Raw genomic sequence first — 19,030 nt, 5'->3', positions numbered from 1 at the left:
AGATGTGTTATTTGTTGTTTTTTTTATTAGTTATAACAAACACTTTGGAATCTGTAGCTTGTTCGATAGGGGTTCTTCTTCTTCTTCAATCAAATCTAGGGTTTTAACATACTCAAATTTGGAACATAATGCATGAAATCAAACCTAGGGTTTGTTTATATATTGTAAATCGAATCTAGGGTTCTAAAATACCCAAATTTGGATGAGAAATATTCTTGTTTGCTGTATTTTTTGTAAATCGAACATGAGAATATCATTTGTTTTTTTTTTTTTTTTTTAAGTCATTGTCTTGGATTAAATTTCTGCTATTGATTGAGGAGTCATTTTCTAATATTTGGGTCTGAAATGGATTCAATCAAAGTTATTCTGAGTTTTTTTTTTTTTTTTTTTTTTTTTGTGATGACATTTTCATTTTTCCTCATTCTTTGACATTAAATGATTAAGTGGTCATAATTTTATAATTCTAGATTTCCTATAGTTTCCTCTATGACATGCCTTTAATCCAGTTTTATTTGTAAAGTTCTAATTAAATTGTTGATACCATATATGATCGAGAAGGAGAACCACCCGAATTGTCAAATTGAATGATCTCATAGATATTCCATCTTCTTATTAGATAGTTGTTACAACAAGGAATTTCTTACACTTTTTTTCTACTATTGTTTCCAATTTAGAGAAAAACAACATGAAACTGAAAAGAAATAGGATTCCCATGGTTGGAAGAGGTTTTTGAAAAACTAAACTTATTAGTCCTTTGTAAACGTGTTACTTCTAATGTATTCTTGGTTGTGTATTTCTCCATCCCTCTTTTTGACTAAACCTTGCTTTAATAGTTTATCATGTACGGAACAATGACAAATTGATCGTTTGTACACCACAGTGTGAATCATTCTTTAAATTTAGTGTGCCTTACCTATTATACCCATGCCCAAAACTTGATCTAATTGCACTTAATGCGTAGGTACTATACCAACATCTGTACTAGCTGGCAACAGGTAAGAATAAATTTAAGCGAAATCCTTTAAATTAAATCTCGAAAGTATTGTAGTGAGTAATCCGACCACCTTGTTGAAAACCTTCGTGTTTACGATGTAACAATCTCCACCTTGGCTTGAATTCTGTCGAATCTCCTGTAAAGATAACTTGTAGATGCCTTCATCCCCGTACCTCCATAGAGGTACAAACTTGCACCCATCTGGTGCGTCCCTCACCTTCAATAACAAGTAATATTGATCAAGTCCAAACAAGATTTGAAATTCTTTGTGGTGACCAGTTTGGTAAGCATATCTGCAGGATTGCTATCTGTATGAATTTTCCTCAAGTGAATACTGACTTATGACACAAGCTCCCTGATCTTGTGAAATCTCATATCAATATGCTTTGTCCTTGCATAAAACACGTGATTCTTTGCAAGATGTATGACACTCTGACTGTCACAGTATAGAACCAATCCAGCCAACCAAACTCCTTCCATGGCTGCTTCAATCGCCACCTACTTTACCTCTATAGTGGACAATGCGACTGAAGACTGAAGCATCGCCCTCCATGAGATAGGTCGACCAGCTAATGTAAATACATACGTTGTAATAGACATCTGCCTGTCTAAGTCATCGGCATAATTAGAATAAACATATCCCACTAGCTTTGTGGAACTTCCCTTATTGCTGAGCATAATACCCAAACTTATAGTCTTGCTCAGCTATCTGAAGATCCACTTAAGTGCATTTCAATGCTCCTTCTATGGATTACTCATGTATCGGCAAACAACGTTGACTGCATGAGACAAATCCGGCCTACTATGTCATAGCATACATGAGATTCCCAACTGCACTAGCATAGGGGAACCCAAGACATCTACTCCACCTCCTCATGTGTTTAAGACATTGCTTTTCAAATAACTTGAAATGGCCAGCTAATGGAGTATTAACCAGTTTAGCTTTTTCCATGTTGAAACGTTCCAGCACCTTTTCAATATACCTTTTTGAGTTACCCAAAGTTTACCTGCACTTCTATCTCTAAGGATTTCCATGCCAATGTTTTTTTTTTTTTTTCTGCAACAAAATTCCTTCATATCAAATTCAACACTCAATAAAGATTTTAGAGATATAACTTCATGTTTATTCTTGCTAACAATGAGCATGTCATCATCATAAAACATCAAAAGAACAATAGAATTATCACTTGACACTTTATAATACACACAACAGTTATACTCACTTATTGTGTAACTAATCTGCACCATGCAGGAGTCAAAACGCTTGTACCGTTGCCTAAGAGATTGCTTAAGACCATAAAACAATAGTGAAGAGGCCTGACCTCGAGACATACAACCTCGTAATGGCCCTTTGGAATCAACTCACAAACCAAGCGATGGAATACAAGACATCACTTGTTTATTAATTGATTTCGATTTGTGGACCTGAAATTGTTTAATAAACAATTCAGTTATAATTTCTAACTTGCATACCTTGAATCGAATCAAACCAAACCAATAAACCCGAACCATACCAATTAACACGGCTACGTGAAAGATGACACAAAATCCCACCCTACAACACCTCATTCATCATGAAAGTAGGACATATTTGTGTAAGGTTGGCATCACCTACCTCCTTTCAAGTGCCACCATCGTGGCCAACATTCCCATGTCAGTATATGCTTGCGGCAAATCCAAGCTTCTTATGGGATTCCCCTTACCTTTTCCTTTCCCGAAAGCAGCCATTTCAATTCAGGGAAGAGACTCCGTTTGATACCCTTTCGTACACATTTTTTAATCGATAAATTATGAACTTTGTTTTCCCTAATAAGACAAGTTAGAGAAGAAGCTCTCTGTACAAAACAGAAAAACCTCTCCCCCTCTGGGCTCATTCCTCGCGCCCTCGCGCCTCTCAGATCCGAACGCCAAGATAACCCTAGAAAGCGCGAAGGGTTAGAGGAAACACAAAACCCAGGTACGCTTCAACTTCTATCTTTCCGCTCTTAAATACTTAAATCATCTGTCCGAAAATCGTCTCTTACTGTTTACCGATCAATATATTCATCTATTGATCGAATTTTCTGATGTTTAGTTTAGGGTTTAAGTTCTCTGATTTTCTTTGTTCTTCTTTGTCATGCAATAGTGAGAACATTAATTGGGTTGATTGATTACTGTCTAAGCTCGATCATTAATGGCATCGCCGCAGCAACCTACCGCTGGATCTTGCCCGACTGCCCAAGTGGTACGTTTTAATGCTTAATTCAACTCTGCTTTTTCCTCTCTCTCTCTCTCTCTCTCTCTCTCTCTCTCTATATATATATATATATATATATATATATATATATATATATTATATTGTTATGAATATTACTTTATTTTTTTCTTTCGCATTGTTACCCTCTTTTCCAGGTGGGGAATGCTTTTGTTCACCAGTACTACCGCATCCTTCATCAATCACCCGAACTCGTGTTTCGATTTTATCAGGATACTAGTAAGTTGGGCCGCCCCGAGCCTGACGGAACCTTGAGTTCCATAACGACCATGCAAGTGAGTTCTTTTTCTCATGACATTTGAGTAACAGAAGCTAGGCTATTAAGTGTACCCTTATGAATCTCTTGGTTTTCAATGTTTGAAAATCGACCCTTTTATTGATTTGTCATTTGGTTATGCTTATTTGTACAGGCTATCAATGAGAAGATACTCTCTCTGGATTATAGCGATTGTAGAGCAGAAATTAAGACAGTGGATGCCCAGGAGTCGCACAATGGTGGAGTAATTGTCCTCGTGACTGGGTATCTCACTGGAAAAGAAGGCGTGAGGCGGAATTTCACGCAGTCCTTTTTCCTTGCTCCTCAAGACAAGGGCTACTTTGTTTTGAATGACTTGTTTAGATATGTTGAGGAGGTTGAACATCATGGTGGGAGCCAGAGTTTACCTAATCGTGTAGCTCCTCATCTAACCCCTGAGCAGGGTATGTTTTAGGTTGAGTCTTGTTTTTTGTTTTCCTTTAACATCCGTTGTTTTCTTCTGTTTGATTTCCATTCATGTTCATATGCAGATCCTGCTCTGGTTGCTGAGCAAACCATCACATCGCCGGATGAAGAAGTTAACGGTGAGGAAGTGTATAATCCCTCTGACAATGAGGAAAGTACCATTGTAATAGAGAGAGTACCAGCAACTGAGGTTGTTGATGACATTCCAAACAATACGCAGATGGTGGCAGAATCTAACACTGCTGCCCTTGAAGAGGTGCCGAAGAAATCATATGCTTCAATTGTGAGTCACTAGAGTCATACGTTAAAAAAATGTACAAATTTTTTTTTTTTGGGCATCCTACTGTTTTGCAAGTCCCTGTGACACTTCCTTCTATCGGTTTTCAGTTGTAAGAATGTGATGTTTGTGCCTTGACATGCATATGGTTGGTATAGTGTGCGGCATCATATCCTATTGTGTAACTTTTCACATGGGTTCAACTGACTGATTTTGTTGTGGTGGATTCATGGTGTTTGTAACTGCTGATCGGATGATGTTAATTTGGTCTTTTCCTACACATTCAGTGGAGTAACTGATTGTTCAAATAATTGATGTTAATGCAGGTGAGGGTTAAGAAAGAGAATGGAGGGCCTAGACCTCCTGCATGGACAGCTCCTTCAAACCAGGAACGACCGGTGGCACTCACTTCACCACCAGACTCAGCAGCCGAGACACCAGTTTCCAGTTCAAATACAACAGAAGGTGGCAATAATAAAGAGGGAGAATGTATGCTAGTCTTTTGATCATCCTGGTGTTTTTTTCCAAGAATCTATGCATAAAAATCTGCTCACTGACCTGGTTGGCCTTGTTGCAGCTGATGGTCACTCAATTTACATCAAGAATCTCCCACTAAATGCTACACCTGCAGACCTCGAGGAAGAATTTAAGAAGTTTGGACCTATCAAGAGTGATGGTGTTCAAGTCAGAAGCAATAAGGTTTGCTGAACTTCAACCACCTGCTCGCTTAGTTTTGGTTTTGTTATTGTTTAGTGTTGTAAACTGTTAAAGTCTCCTTGTTTGCAGCAACAGGGTTTTTGTTTTGGATTTGTTGAATTTGAGGTGGCAACTGCTGTGCAAAGTGCAATAGAGGTATACTTTCTGAGCTACATGATATTATGTTTTTATATGCTAACTAAGATGATAGCTATCATCTAACATTGTCAATCTATTAATCTAGAAATTGCCTCTTGAAAAGTATTTCCTTGTTCTGTTGCTTTTACATGATAAAATGTATTCTTATTTCTGTCATTATTCGGTATTCAATTATTTGATTAGTCCATATCCCTTGTTTGAAGATGAACTATCTTTTGTTGACTTCGAGATGCCTATTTCTGTTTGGTGATGTTTCAGTTTTTTGAATCCAGATGATTTTTCCCCAGCTTGTTTTGTAGAGCAAACAATGTTAAGTTTTGTTGATGTTTACTATCTTTATGTTATGTACTAATCCAAATTTTGCCTGTTCAAATCAGTTAATGCAGATCAAATTAAGGATCTACTAGTGGTAGGCAGGGATTTGTTGGAGTTAATAAAAGATAAAAAATCAGAGATTGGATTTGCAACAATTTGAGGAAATTAGAACAGCATGCAACAGGAATAGAGGATTAATGGAGAGAGAAACAGATCTAAATATTTTAGCAAAATATGAGACTGAATTCAACTGAGCCTTATCCCAACTAAATGGGGTCAGCTACATGGATCACAGAGAGAGAGAGACAGATCTAAACATAATAGCAAAATGTGAGAATGAGGTTAAATTTCAGATCTGAAACCAGAAGAAATAAAGTTGAAACAGAATACTGCAGAATCAATCAAAATATAAAGAGAGAAAGGGGGAAAAGACGGATGTCGATGGGGGACAATAGAAGAGAGAAAGAAAAAGAGAAATACGAGAGAGAGGGATATCGCAGGAGAGATAAAGGAGAAACGGAACCATGGGGAGGAGTAAGAGAAGAGAGATGAGAGAGTCCAACTCTAATTTTCAACTCAAACAATTCTTAATCCATTCCATCAAATCGTTGGGTGGGTTTACAAGCTTTAAATTAAAAAGGAAATAGAAGCATAGTTGACTAGGCTATCCAAGGTGTGTAGTATATGACTATATGTACTACAGAATTATAATTGTATATAATTATGGTTATGCGCAACATAGAAGCCATATTAATGCAATATGGTATAATTATACCAGTAATGAGCTAATATGAGAAAATCAACATATAATAAACATAGTATAGGTTATAATATAAGCATATTGATGTAGATTCTGGTCAGAAGAAGGAACAGAAGAAGAACCAAGGTGGTTCGAGTCAGCCTCATGTGGACCAGTTCGAACCAACAAGAAGACCAGCTTGAGCCAGCCAGCTGACCTTCTAGAAGAGGCCTTTGTTGGCCACGATTTTGATAGGAGATCATCTCCAGCTGCCTATTTGCTAATTTATTTAGTTTCTAATTTAGTGAACTACCTTATTTGTTTTAGAAGGCTGAGCTATAAAGCCAAGTAGTTTCTAATTCTATTTTCCTTCTATTTTAGTTAGGTTTTAATAGTTTTTATTTTTGTTGTAAGCTTGCCTAATAAGCTATTAATAGGCCCCTTATTGTAAGGAAGGAACAGATTTGGAGAATAGAAGTTTCAGGCCATGATGCCATTGGTTATGGGGGAAATTCCATGTTTCAACAGCTAGGATAGCTGTGGGTGAGAGACCCAGGCTGAGAAAGCCATTCCCCTATCCTCTTTCTTCTCCTATGTTCTTCCTGTTCTGCTTGATCTCCTTTAGCACTGCTGCTACTAATCTGTGACTGCAACAACTGCTGCAATTGATCTCTGTTGAAGTCCAGAAGTTGTTCTCCAATCAAGTTCTCAACTGCTGCTGCTGTTCATCATCAAAAGAAGGTTTGAAGTACACCTGTGCAAATCTGTGTTTGCCCTACTTCCTGCAACAATTGAACCTGCTCTTCCCTGGAGTCTAAGCCCTGTTCCAGCAAAGCTTTTGGAGCATAGAAACACTCCACCTTACACCCCACTCGAGCCCATAGTTCGAGAACTTGCGAGATCTCGCCGAGTTTCTCGGTTTTTGGAAAAGCCGAGACGAGACTGCCTACGAGTCTCGAAAGTGCAATATCTCGGTGAGATCTCGGATCTCGGTTGGATCTCGGTTTCGACCCATTATTTTAACCCACCTACCACTTAAATACCTTACCTGATTGGACAAAACTCGACATATCTCGGCGAGGTCTTGGATCTCGGGTTGACCCAAAGTTGAGGCTTCGAGTTGGAAAAAAAAAATACACCAACTCGGCGAGATCTCGCTGAGATCTCGACTCGTCTCGGTTTTTCCAAGAGTCGAGTTGGTACTGAGACCCGAGTTTTAGTACCTTGCTCGAGCCACTGTTACAGGTCATTCTATCGGCTGGATTGTTCCACAGCCTTAACCTTTTATTTTCGTTCTCATCTCATATCTCCACTTCTGTCCATCAGAATTATACCAAACTTGCAGCGAGACATCACCCCTTCAAGCCCTACACTCGATCTTACTTGCCCCCTCTCATCAACCTCATCTCCATCCGACCTGAATTTGGAGACATTCTGCAGGCCCGTTTGGTTTTTATCCACTGATTTCTACTTTCTATTTTGTGACCTGTTGATAACTTGTGATCTGGTCACCCTATTCCGTTCCTGTCTGGAGGGTTTGCTGAATACCCTAGGACCTGCACTCGACCTTGCTATCAGCCCTATTGAGTGGCTAGATTTTTGGATTACAACCTAGGCCTTACATACCCTAGGACCTGCACTCGACCTTGCTATCAGCTTTACTGAGTGGCTGGATTTTTGGATTACAACCTAGACCTTACATCTGAGTTCCAGCCTTTGCTTAAACCCTGCTGTTTTGGTTATTCTAGTTGACTGCTGTGAATTATTGTGGGTTTATTTGGGGCCAAGTTAACCCTAATTTAGCCTTACATAACATATCCATTGGAAAACAAAGCAATAAACATAAATCAACCTAAACTTGTGATGTGTCAATAAGGCTTGTTGTTGCCTTGGATCCAAGAAAGAGCCTAGACGCCTAGGTGAGCCCTTTACAACTCTGAATAGAAGTCTAGTCAAGATAGACTTCCTAACTAGTAAAAACAATTAAAGATAATGAACTAAGACTTCTAGAAGAACTAAAAGGCTCCATAATTCTAAAATAGTCCATAGTTGTCATGGCGCTAGAGAATTGTATATATCGATCAACGATATGAGGAATGTTAGCATTTCGGCCGATATGGCCTCCATGGCGTCGCCATGGCACCGACATGGATGCCATACTACGAAATATGGACATATTGTCTGATATGCTTGTTCAAGTACTTATTATTATTTTTTTAACCTTATAAAAAAATATGCTTTTATCCTAATGTGTATGAGAATACACATTAACAAAAACAAAAAACAAAAACAAAAAACAAAATTTGACTCAAATCTCTAATACGGTAATATCCTAAATCCCAAATCGAAGTTCTCAACACTCTCTTTGTTTCTCACTCAACACTCAACAGACTGAACAGAGCATGATGGAAGTCACGGAACGACTTCGACTTCGACTCCTGTGACTCCGTGACTCCAGCCCTACTTCATTTGTTTGAGGCTTGGACTCCGGCAGGCGGCAAGTTCTCCACTTCTCCTAGCTCCGGTGACTTCTCCTGTAGGTAAGTAAATGTTTTTTTTTAAATTTGATTGTTCTTCTTCTTATTCTTCTCCTCCCATTCCTCCAGCGAGAGAGAGAGAGAGAGTCGTCTTCTTCACCTCCGATGACTTCTCTTTTTTTTAAAAAAAAAAAATACGTAACACAGGCACCACTCTCAGTCTCTCACAGTCGACACTAGATACAAGCAGAGAGAGACCAAGAGGGTTTTTTTTCTTCTTCTTGCTTGGCAGAGTTGCAAGCTTGCTTGTGTTACGTGGGTAGCTGCTCTTTGCTTATCTTTTTTGTTGGATTAATAAAATTATTTGCTAGGCTAATCCATGTTTTCATACTTTCATATACACTAATGGGTATTACACTTTCATGAATTAAACCATAGTAGATTAGTAGTACACTTTCATGTTGATTTTTGATGTTATAGGGTATATATTATAGCATACTAAATGACATTAAAAATAGAGAAAATAAAAAATAAAACATGGTCGACATGATCGCCATGGCAACGCCATGGCGGGCGACATGTCGATATATTGACGTGACACCCCTCCACCGACTTGGGTCACCATGACAACGTGACAACTATGAAATAGTCTACTAATGGTTCCTACATAATCTTATCCATCTATTTAATCCGGTGTATTACCTTAAATACCAACTTTTGGATTTATATAAGAGGCACATTACATTAACTAAACCAAAAAATAAAAAAACCAAAGGTTATAGAACTCATCCATGAGCCAAAATAAAGTCTTTTGAGGCCCACCGATTGAACAATTTGAACTGCGTCACTGGTCTTAGGAGGGAATTTGTTATCATTCTTATTACTTTTTTGTCACTTGAAATATCCAATGACATAAATTTTTTATTCTCTTCGTTCGTAAATGGAAGATTGTTTCCTATATAGACAATCCCTGAGCATGTTGTCTACATAATTACCTAGTTATAGGTTGGATTTCAGTCCAATCCCACTTCTCCATATGTTGATACAACAACAACATCAAACTCAGCCTTATCCCAACTTAATGGGGTCGGCTATATGGATCCTATAAGTAAATAAAGAATCCCATGGATACAGTTCGGATCTAACCTGAACGGATATGGGAACGCAATAGAAGAGATCAAGAACCAAGCTTTTGATTACTAGCACCGCTAACACGAACGACCTTCTGCAATCTCTAGATGTCTCGCTTGGCTTCTCCACAGAGAACTTCTCACCACAAATCCTTGGGAAAAGATGGAATATCATAGAGAACACAAAGATTTGGAGAACAAGAGTAAGAGATGAGAATTAGGCTATGGTTAGTAACGGTCTGAACAAAGAACACCCATTCTTGACTAGAAACGTTCTGTGGCTTTTCTAGTCTGGAACGGCGTTCTGTGACCGAAAATGACCGTTTGGTAATGGTCTCAAGAACGTGTTCAGAACAAAAATGGTGTTTGGTAAAACCTATTCTTCCCTATTTGATATTATTTATAATAATGCCATCCTCATCTATATTAAGACCAAAAAATACGTGTCAATGTTTTTTCTCTCTTACCAACCAAACATAAATTAAAATAATCTCAGAAATTTTCATAATTAACATAAATTAAAATATCTAATAAATTACCTACCTTAACATAAATTAAAATATCTCATTAACATAAGCAAAGTAATTATAAAAATATGTCAAATTTCAAAGATATTAAAATTGGGTTCTTGTGTGGATTAGTGCCATAACTGACTATGCTATAATTGAATAAAAAGGGCCTTGGTGGATTCGAACCACCCCCCCTTGGAACATGCTCATTGTCCAAGTGCTCTACCAATTTGAGCGAAAGACCCATCAAGTACTCATTGATTAGGGGGAGGGGGAAGGGGGCCAATGGTGTAGGTGTTTTGTAGGTGGTTGGGGCTGACAATGGTGGCCTCCCTCCTCTGTGTGTGTGTTGTAGGTGATTGGGGCTGCCAATGGTGGCCTCAGCCACTGTTGTGTATAACTGTATAAAAAAATAAAAAGTGAAATAGAAGAGACCAATCTATTCTACCACATCCATGGAAGCACCTGGAATAACAACTTCTTACACACTGTTAAATACGCTCCCAACCTACTGGCAGAAATTTTTTGGATGGTGGAGTTACTACCTCAAGAAACTGTGTAGGTTTATAAAGATGTTCGATCATCATTCTTTGAAAAAGAAATACAATTAGGTGAAGAAGAAGAAGAAGAAGAAGAAGAACTCGGAGCTGTGATACACATCAACCAATATATTTTTTCCCAAGATGTTGTATTTTTAATTTAGGATCTAAATTAATAATAAACTGCAAATGCAAAGGTTGTGTGTAGCTACAGGTCGAACTCAAGGCGGTGAGATCTATGCAATTCCAATCATAGTACAAGAACTCGTTTCGTCTCGGTCCAGATTTCAAGAATTTCGAGTATCTCGGTTGAGTTGAAACGAAATGCAACATCGAATTGAAAAAAGGCAATATTTCGAATATTTCTGAAATTTTGATGAAATTTCGTTCGTCTCGTTTCGGAAATCTCGGTCAATTTGGCATTTTACGCCCACAGAAAAATACCATATTTGGACGAAATTTCGGTATCTCGGAAATTTCGGTCAGACCGAAACATTGAAACGAAACGAGATTTTAAACCTTGATTCTAATCCTAACTTAAGCAGAGTGCACCACTTCAGATGACAATTATCAACTGCCAACTATTCTATCAATAATGAAAGAAATAATATCGAATCCAATAAACGGCCTAATCTAACAATAAAATCAAATTTTAAAGAAGCACTTAGGGATACGAATCCACCGTGAAAATCCAAAGAACGACAATCACAAATACCCTTAATCGCATGAACGAGCTAAGTCTATAGAAGCTATGGTTGAAACACGATAAACTCCTATGAGTAATCCCAATCATGATATAGAAAGATAATAACACGCAAAATTATATTGGAACTATAACAAGTATGCATACGAAATTAATGGCATGCATAATATGGTCGTTGCACATATAATATTGGTTGCAAATAAAATTAACTATGGGCATATGAGAACCGTCACTTCTCTTCTTCTCATGGCTTCATCCAATCCCTAAGTCAAGAGACTTAGCTAGCCATGGAAGGAGTAGGAGGAGGAGATAAAAGGGATAGAAGAAAAGAAAACATAAAATTAAACTAAGCAAATCAAAGAGAAGAGATAGGGTGTATACCTGGAACACCTGGCTCCAATGAAGATCGATCCTCACTTGAACTTTGCCGCATGCAAGAATGAAGAACCAATTACAAAAATAAAAAGAAAATTACAAATGATGTTAAGGGGAAGGGAGACTAAAATTCTGCTTTAACAATGATGAGAACAACATAAAAGGATGGGAAAAAAAACGCAGAATGCTTGAAGAAAAAATAAATCCAGCCTTGGACAAAAACTTCCAATCCTCTTGATTCCAATGCTTGAATTTCGATTACAACCCGATCCAAAATAAAAAGAAAATCCTGAAGATAAAAAAAAATAAATTTTAAGAGCTCCAAACAGAAAGAGGGCTAGAGAGATGAAGGAATAATATTAACGAGGGGAGGGGCTGACCCTTTTATAGAGGAGAGAGGGACACAAAATCGTGGAGGGTGAGGTGATTTGAGAGAGATAAATTAGGGAGAGAGAGGATTTTAGAAAGATGAGAGAGAATATGGGAAAATCCACGGATTAGAGAAGGGGGATATTAGGTGGTGGAAAGAAAAAAAATAAAGATATAGGAGAGGTTAAGCACGTAGAAGGAAGTTAGGGATATTGGAGTTAGTTATGGATTAGAAGTGGGAAGGTGAGGTGGCATAAGGGAAAAGAGGAAAGAAATTAGTGGAGGGAATAGTAGGGCTGTAAACGGCTTGGATTCGGCTCGGATTCACTACTATCCAAATCCGAATCCGTTTAACAAATGCACTATCCGAATTCGATCAGATATCCGACGGATATTTAAATGGTATTACCGTATCCGAATCCGAGAGTTTATCGGATATCCGGATACTATCCGATCCAATAAACTATCCGATTCATGAACAATTACACTTATGGATTTCCAACCCCGATTACTGATTTCCGACTCCGATTACCGATTTCCGATTCCGATTATCGATTTCCGACTCCGATTACCTATTTTATTAAACTGCTGCCTATTCTTAGAAAGGTGTTATTTTGTTCTTTAAATTGGATTATCATTAGGTTAATGGATAGATTGATCCTGTTATCTTCAAATCAAACCTCAAAAATAGATTGCACCAACAGAAAAGAAAAGAAAAGAGAAACAAAAAATCAGTTTGTAGATTTGTAGGAAAAATGGGTCTATAGTAATAACTCAGAAAAGGAAACAAGACAATGGAATCCCTTTAAACTAAAATCTGGAAAAGTGGGGAAGACCAGATATTTAGACAACAAAAAAAAAAAAAAAAAAAAAGTAGGGAAAATGAGAAGTGATGGAATAGAATATTTCTGATAAGATTCGATACTAACACTGCAAAAGAAGGTGTAGTTCTCATTCTTTTAGGATCTGGCTTGTCTGGTTCTTTACGAGATTCATCAAAAAGCCTCTTAGCCGCCATCCTTGCTTACTGAGAGAGACAGTATTAGACAAAGGAGAAGGAGAGAAAGAGAGATTATTGCTCAAATTCTAAGCAGAAGAAGAAGAAAGCATTAGCAAACTATTTGGGTCTTTGGGGTTTGTGGGTGTTGCAGCTTATCTATCTTCAAGAGTGGGAACTGAGACCTGCGAAGAGAATATAAATTATGTAAGGAGAAGCATTAAAGAATTGTTGAAAAATGAAATTTCTGGGAAAGAGGAAAGGAAATAACTGGGCAGGATCCATCCCAATTCCCAATTCCCAATTCCCAATTCCCAACCCATATATGACTTAAGGCTTCCTGATGTAATCTTCCCAACGTCACTCTCCTCCACACCAAGTCAAGTCTACACCTCTCTCTCTCTAATATGTGCTTCAGGAATACTGAACTTAACTCGCTTCTCTTTTACAATTTCCTCTCCCGCAGCAATACTGACTTAACTCGCTTCTCTTTTACAATTTCATAGGGAATTTGAACAATTCAAATTCTGAAACTGAAATCTCAAGAATGCATTAAGTTATACCCAACAAAACTATTTCATTTAGAAACCCAAGTAGTAACAACAGAACAACCGTGCAATAAAGTATTTTGTGTAAAGGAGCAATGCAAACTAAAATACAAATAAGAAAAAAGAACAGAACTTCCAAACCATAAACCATTACCCTCTCATAAGCCTATCTTGATAAAAGCCTAAATCTCTACAAAACCATGATATGGTGAAGGTAGAGAGACAGAGGATGCTAGTTTATGTAAGATGGGGGCAATTACTATTACAGTATTACTCCATTGAACAGCTGAACTCATTCTATATGTGTAAAAAAAATCATCTACAGCAGCCCCATTTGAGCCATCTCCCCAACCCCTCTCCCCTCTCGACTCCAATAGTAATCTATTCTCCTTTCATTACCCATTTACCCCCTGCAGTAACCCTGTAACAGCAAATTCAAACAAACAAAAACACTCAGACGTTCACAGCAAAACACTCCTCCCTTCGACTCTCATTCCCACCCAATTCCTTGACCCCAAACCAGATAACTTGTTCGATTTTCACTGCAAATCACCCCACCCATTTGACTTAAAAAAAACCCACTGTCGATTCCCAGCACAAACGCTCACCACCCCTTTTTTTTTCCATCTGAAACTTCGATCAATCCATTCGGCCATTCTACAGTTCGACAAGTGAAAAGAAAAAAACAGAAAAAAGAGCAAAGAGATGAGAGCGAGAGACAGAATCAAGAGAGAGATAGTGAGATACGGAAGAAGAAGAAGAATCGCATACCTAATTGGTCTAGAGCGAGAGTCGTGGGGGTTGTGCGAGTGCCGTTGCCGTTGTTGCTAAGAGTCGAAAATCAAGAGTGAGTGACCAGTGACCTTGAAGCTTGAGGGTTGAGTGCAGACTGCCGGCGCCGTTGAGAGCTTGAAAGTTGAAACTCAGACTTGAGAATCGAGAGTGTAAGAGGGAGGAAGAGATTCAAGAGAATAGGAAGCCTAAGTATTAGGTTAAGACTTAAGAGTTAGGGTGATATTACGAAAATAGCCTTATAAAATACAAATAATAAAGGTAATACAGTAATATTGATATATTTTTATAAAAAATATTAAAAAACCATAACTTACAATCGGATAATAAATTATCCGATTATTATCCGATTCCGAATAGAACTATTCGACTCCGAATCCGATTAGCTTTCGGACGGATTCGGATATTATTTGGAAACCAGAATTTCGGATTCGGAACCTCTTAAATGGATTTGAACTCGGATCGGATTCGGATTTTCGGCTATCCATTTACAGCCCTAGGGAATAGGAAAGAAGAGAGAAACGTGAGAGAGAGAAGAGATTTGAGATAGATGAGAGAGATGATATGGAAAGATGAGAGGGACTGCTCTCTCGTTTTTCTCCTCCTCTCTTATATGGTTTTCTCTACCTCCCCAAAAGGAAAATAAAATAATATTCCCAATTCGAAACAACCACAAAAAACATGGCTGATTCCTTAGCCAAATACAACTCTTTCCTTTTGTTTCAAAATAGAAAGACTTAAAATCCTAAAACTTAGAATCCTAATCTAATTTAGAAGATTACAAATAATCTAATCTTGAGCCAATCTTCCAAATAGTCTCCCCATATTTAAGCAGCTTACAAAAATGTTGAAACCTATCCTTTTTTTCTAGCAAAATCGTTGGAGAGAGGTAGATCTTGAAAGAAAATAAGAAGTTCTCCTTTGAGTAGAAAACATTGGAGCTTGGTTGATCTCCTTTCCATCTTAACCCTTGATTCTGCTTCTAGACAATCCAGGATCTTCTTAATTATTTGGACACTTAAGCCCTCTTGCAAAAATCGCAGAATGTGGTTTGCTCTGTGAGTGACGGTTTGGCATGCTCGGGGCCGCCTTGGCCCATGGTCCAGCCCATGTAGGTGATAAAATCGTGATTTGGGCTGACTTTGGACTGCTTGCACTTCAGCTTTGCACGGGATTTATTCTAGCTCTTTAGCATCATTTGGGATTTTTTTTTCAAGAATGGACCTAAAACATAAAAACACAGAAAAACACCTCGAGTTGCTCCATTCAAGTATAAAAAATGTAAGAATTATATGCCTAAATTCACATTTAAATGTGCTCATCAGATTCCCCCATTCTTAAACTTTGCTAGTCCTCGAGCAAACAAAACAGAAAATTAAATTAAAAAAAACAAAGAAAATCTAACTCACTTTCGTAGGAATCACGATTGCACTTAGCATGTGCAACAAGCCTTTAAACCCTTAGGTTACTCTTAGTGGACGAGTTGTGTCTCGTGAGTGTTTGCAGGGAATATACACACAAAATTCAAATTTTAGTTGATCCTTTCCTAAACACAGGTAAAAAATACATCCATTCTAGAATTGACAATAAACATGATAATTAAGCTTTGAGATCGAGATTCTTATGGACCCCCATACTTGAACTTTATTATCTCACTCCAAGTTGTGGGACTATCATACCTCCCCAATTAAGGAACTTCCTTATTATGTTCACTCTATTTCTTACCAACAGTACTCCGTAGAGATTAGATCAAGAGCATCTTCTAGGCTACAAAAGACCTTGGCTCGGGTCAGACATAAACCTGGGCACTTTATATTGCAATTCCACATTTTTTTCACTACTTAATGAACTCAATTGTTCCTCCACTACAGTTGGCCTGAATGACATGCAAGGCTTGCACCAGATACCCAAGTTAATAAGTAGCATTGGTAACCATTCTGGTTGTATATATCTGATTTCAGAATTGATGCAGTATGAGCTTAAAACTTCTTTTTTTTTTTTCACAACATACTCCAATCCGTGCAATGTCTTGACCTCTTAAGCTTTCTAAATGGCTCTTGTAACGAACTTTAGGCCAATTACTCTCAAACCAGATGGCTTTAAGGAATTAGGTGTAAAACACCCTTTGGGCTTACTTACTCGAGACAAATAGGCCACAAGCCAAGACTGGATCAAAGAGCAAAATTGTAATTCTAATTTATCATGCAAAATTGCCCGGTCCCAGTCTTAACTCCCAACTAGGACTCATGTAATCTAAGACTACACAAATGGTCAACTCGCTTTTGTTTTTTCACTTTTTTTTTTACTCTTATCTCAGGAAGTATTCAAATTCCCTTCCTCATTACAAGACTTTTATTACTTCAAAGCACAGGGTTCCAAACTCACCTTTTTCTCTTTCTTTTCACAACAATACTTTGTCCAAAAATTTCAAAAAATTGATGCAAACTTGCACCTAAGCCTAAGTCAAGGTTCAACTTATAACTATCCCCCTATACTTAAAAGATGCAATGTCCTCAATGTATGAAAAATAAAGAAAAAAATAAGGACAAAAGAGAGGGGTTACCAAATATGGTCATTCTGGCTCAGAGTACAGAGGTTTATGGAGATCCATGATCTCGTCCAAATTCGCAAATGGTAGCTCAATGTAGGGCTTCAAATGTTGTCCATTCACTTTAAAAATTACTTCAGTACCTGGATTCAAAACCTCAACAACACCATGAGAGAAAGCATTATGCATAATATACGAACCATCCCATCGGGATCGTAACGTGCTTGGAAAAATATGCAAACGGGAATTGTAAAGCAAGGTCTTTTCACAAGGTGTGAAAGATCTGCTAAGGATTTGCTTATCATGAAAAGCCTTGGGCTTAGCTTTATAGATCCTCGCATTGTCATAGGCATCATTCCTAATCTCCTCCAACTCAGCTAGTTGGAGTCCTCTATGGGTACCAGCAATAGAGAGATCAAAATCCAATTTCTTAATGGCCCAAAATGCTCTATGCTCTAACTCAACAGGCAGATGACATGCCTTCTCATACACAAGGCGGTAGGGAGATTGACCAAGATCTGTCTTGAACGCAATTCTATGGGCCCACAAGGCATTCCACAAGTCTAAGGGACCAATCCTTATGAGATGGGTTGACAGTCTTTTCCAATATCTGCTTAATCTGCTTATTGGATACCTCAACTTAGCCACTGGTCTGAGGATGATAAGGTGTAGCCAATTTGTGGGTGATCCCGTACCTTTTCATGAGGGCCCCAAATGGACGATTGCAAAAGTGTTCGCCCCTATCACTAATGATAGCGCAGGGTGTACCAAATCAGGAAAAAATGTCCTACTTGAGAAAATTGATAACTACTCGATGGTTAGTGGTCTTACAAGCGATTACCTCAATCCACTTGGACACTATCAACAACCAACAATATATACATAGTACCAAAGGAAACTGGAAATCGGCCCATAAAATCAATACCCCACACATCAAAGACTTCAACCACTAGAATTGGGTGGAGTGGCATCATATTCCTCTTGGTAATGTGACCTAAGGACTGACATGCATTACAAGCTTTGCAGTAAAGGAAAGCATCCTTGAAGAGACTTGGCCAATAAAAACCACATTGCAATATTTTGGTCGCAGTCTTTTCCGACATGCCTGATCATGGCAAAAAGATAAGATTGCATGCTGCTTATGATCAGGAACACAACATTGGATTATCTGGTCTGGGCAAGTCTTGAACAAATAAGGGCCATCCCCAAAGTCAAACCCTCGTCGAGGAGTTGATCGTTCAAGACGAGGGGTTTGACCTTGGGGATGACCCTTATTGTTCAAGACTTGCCCAGACCAGATAATCCGGCGTTGTGAGTCCTGATCATAAGCAGCATGCAATCTTATCTTTTTGCCATGATCAGGCATGTGGCGGCCATTTTGGACCGAAGAAGACCGCGACCAAAGTATTGCAATGTGTTTTTTATTGGCCAAGTCTCTTTAAGGATGCTTTCCTTTACTGCAAACCTTGTAGTGCATGTCAGTCCTTAGGTCGCATTCCAAGAGGAATATGATGCCACTCCGCCCAATTCTAATGGTTGAAATCTTTGATGTGTGGGGTATGATTTTATGGGCCCATTTCTAATTTCCTTTGGTAATATGTATATATTGTTGGTTGTTGATTATTTGTCCAAGTGGATTGAGGCAATTGCTTGTAAGATCAATGACCATCGAGTGACTATCAAATTTTTCAAGGAGAACATTTTATCCCGATTTGGTACACCCCGCGCATTCATTAGTGATAGGGGCAAGCACTTTTGCAATCGTCTATTTGAGACCCTCATGAAAAGGTACGGGATCACTCACAAATTGGCTACACCTTATCATCCTCAGACTAGTGGCCAAGTTGAGGTATCTAATAGGCAGATTAAGCAGATTTTGGAAAATATT

General features: G+C 38.2%; 1 long non-coding RNA gene and 1 pseudogene across 1 annotated transcript; one reads left to right on the top strand and one right to left on the bottom strand.

Annotated features, from left to right (window-relative positions):
- Positions 1 to 2,821: 2,821 nt before the first annotated feature.
- Positions 2,822 to 19,030, top strand: part of LOC122655831 — a 32,722-nt pseudogene continuing 16,513 nt past the window's right edge.
- On the bottom strand, positions 11,316 to 16,862 carry LOC122655833. The gene is made up of 3 exons (XR_006332007.1): positions 16,606 to 16,862; positions 16,433 to 16,434; positions 11,316 to 11,329 (listed from the first exon to the last, which is right to left on the bottom strand). It is a non-coding gene; the product is annotated as an uncharacterized LOC122655833 (long non-coding RNA).

The sequence above is a fragment of the Telopea speciosissima genome, chromosome 3, assembly GCF_018873765.1.
Source record: "Telopea speciosissima isolate NSW1024214 ecotype Mountain lineage chromosome 3, Tspe_v1, whole genome shotgun sequence".
Taxonomy (NCBI): Eukaryota; Viridiplantae; Streptophyta; class Magnoliopsida; order Proteales; family Proteaceae; genus Telopea; species Telopea speciosissima.
The sequence above is the reverse complement of the archived record's forward strand: the minus strand, read 5'-3'. Positions and strand labels throughout refer to the sequence as shown.